At 35.4% G+C, this 2981-nt stretch overlaps 1 pseudogene; it reads left to right on the top strand.

The window, feature by feature from the left end:
• Window positions 1-668: 668 nt before the first annotated feature.
• Window positions 669-1473, top strand: LOC107578172 (DNA repair protein XRCC2-like; annotated as a pseudogene).
• Window positions 1474-2981: the final 1508 nt, after the last annotated feature.

Below are 2981 nucleotides of genomic sequence, written 5' to 3'. Positions count from 1 at the left end.
AATGAATTTAAAGCAAAACTGAAAGCAAATGCAAAAAGAATATGCCCATCTCACAAATGTAGAATCCGTCTCGGTCATCTCAACCATCGAATTACAGCAACAGGAAATAGGCTAGACAAAGTATTTTACCCGAGGAATTTATTGTCTGGTGCTGTTTTGCGGTGTTGGTAAATAAATTCACCACTTAATTTTGAGTTAAAATATGTTGTTGTAAAGTGCGTTACTGAGATTGTAACAAGTAATAATATTATCCAAATTGTATTAATAATGCGTTATACTACTGCGTTACAGCAAAAAGTAATCTACTACTGTAATATCGTTACTTTTGTAATGCGTTACTCCCAACACTGGTGATGACATATAATGTTCCAGACAACCTCTATAGTCCCATTTAGCCACTTTTTTCAAGACAAGTAAAAGCCTTAAAATATTAGAAGGTGGTATTACTGATGTATTTTATGTTCTAGATTAATGTGTGAAAATATCTTACGCGTGTGTTAACCACAGACCTTATTTCTGGCATTTAATCAATAACCCATTAAAAAAAAAAAACATGGACTTCAAGACGATGAAATCAAAAGTGCTAAAATGCTAACTCATTTCCAGGTTCTAGCCAAAAGAGCACTCTATTAAAGTCTGAATCTCAATTCAGTTCTGCATCCATATAGGTGACGTCGTGGAGTTTCATGGCTTGGAGGGCACAGGTAAAACAGAAACCTTGTACCACCTCATGAGCCGCTGCATCATGCCAGTCCAGAGTGGAGGTCTGGAGGTGGCGGTGGTCTTCATTGACACGGACTACCACTTTGACATGCTGCGCTTAGTGAGCGTTCTGGAAGGACGTTTGGCCTAAGACTCTAAGGTGGGTGAAGGCTCTGAAAACGAATCTGAGGAGAGGGTACGTTTATGTCTGCACAGGCTGTCTGTAGTACACTGCAACTGCTCAGTACAGCTCCTCCTAACCCTGCACTACCTGGAAAACACTTTCTCCAGCCAGCTCTCCCTCAGCCTGCTGGTCATCGACAGCATCTCTTCCTTCTACTGGGTGGACAGATTCAATGGCGGGGAAAGCACTGTTTGTCAGGAGGCTAACTGTTTGCTGGATAGACTCCGCAGAAACTATGGCATTGTGATTTTCGCCACCACTCATGTCATAATGAGGAACTATGGATCTGATCCAGGGGTGTCAGAAGTGCCCGGCTCCTCATCATCATCATCTCGCAGGTGGAGGTCAGCTGATAGGGCTACAGACTTTGACAAGCCCTACCTGTGCAAAGCATGGCAGAGAATAGTAACTCACAGGATGCTGTTCACTAAGAGTCCTGTGTCAAAGGACCACAAGCAGATTTTCTCCACAGCATGTACCAGCATAACGATCAAAGGTGTCAAAAGATGCTCATTTCATGTCATGGAGGACGGTGTTAAATTTGTATGTGACAAGTGAGCATGTACTGAAATTCTCAGCACAGGGTATATTTGCTTTTGGGATGTCACACAGTACTTGGCGGACCAAAATATCTTACAATTTCCAATTAATGCCTGTCAGTGTGATAAATTATCAATGCAATACATTTTTTCTGTTTTCTTTACTAAAGAAATAATTGCTATGGACCATTAATACAGAAAACTAGGTTGATTAATGGTTTCATTTTTAGATTAATGGTTAATGAAGTCCTTACTCTACTCACTTAACTTGGAAAAGAAAAGCATTTTTGTCAAGTCACTTTTTTATGTGGCACTTTATGCAAGAGATTTTCAAAGTAGCTTCACAATAATAAACAGGAAAATAACTGAATCAGGGATGCAAACTTCATATGAGACATTCAAATTCAGCTCTAAACAGCTGACAATAGTGTCATTCATTCACTTCAGTTCAATAACAGTAAAGTTAATCAATTAAGAAACAACTTCAATTCAATGTTATAAGCAACTCAAGACAATAGTTCTGTTATTCAGCTCAAGTCAATTCAATAATAGCATCAATGTTGAAGTGTATCACTTATGAAACAAATTTGATTCAGCTGTAAAGCTGCTCTACAAAAGACAGTGTCATTATTCAGTTCAACTGAGTGTAAGATTTGTTCTCATTATCTGATAGTGTTCATCAAATCAATAAATTACATGTCTTTATACACACACACACACACACACACACACACACTACCGGTCAAAAGTTTGAGATCAGTAACACTTGTAATGTTTTTTAAAGAAGTCTCTTATGCTCATCAAGGCTGCATTTATTTGATCAAAAAAGCAGTAATCTTGCAAAATGTTATTACAATATAAAATAATGGTTTCTATTTTAATATCCTTTAAAATATAATTTATTTATGTGATGCAAAGCTGAATTTCCATCAGCCATTGCTCCAGTATAAAGTGTCACATGATCCTTAATAAATCATTCTAATATGCTGATTTATTATTAGAATGATCAATGTTGGCAACAGTTGTGCTGACATATTTATTTATTTTTTTGGAAACAGCAACACTTTTTTCAGGATTATTTGATGAATAAAAAGTTAGAAAAAACAGCATTTATTCAAAATATACATCTTTTCTAACAATATAAATCTTTGCTATAACTTCTTATTAATTTAACACATCCTTGCTGAATAAAAGTTTAAATTTCTTTCAAAAAAATAATAAAAATGTACCGACCCCAAACTTTTTAACTGTAGTGTATATTGTTAAAAAATATTTATATTTTAAATAAAGGCTCTTTTATAAAAACCTTTTTATTCATCAAAGAATCCTGAAAAAAAGTATCACAGGTTCCAAAAAAATATGAAGCAGCACAACAGTTTCCAGCACTGATAATAAATCAGCATATTAGAATGATTTCTGAAGGATCGTGTGACACTGAAGACTGGAGTAATGATGCTGAAAATGCAGCTTTGCATCACAGGAATTAATTAGATTTTAATGTATATTAAAATAGAAAAAGGTTATTTTACATCATAATAATATTTCACAATATTACA

The sequence above is a fragment of the Sinocyclocheilus grahami genome, unplaced genomic scaffold (genome assembly GCF_001515645.1).
Source record: "Sinocyclocheilus grahami isolate Dianchi unplaced genomic scaffold, SAMN03320097.WGS_v1.1 scaffold9212.1, whole genome shotgun sequence".
In the NCBI taxonomy this organism is placed as follows: domain Eukaryota; kingdom Metazoa; phylum Chordata; class Actinopteri; order Cypriniformes; family Cyprinidae; genus Sinocyclocheilus; species Sinocyclocheilus grahami.
This window is presented reverse-complemented; position numbering and strand designations above follow the sequence as displayed.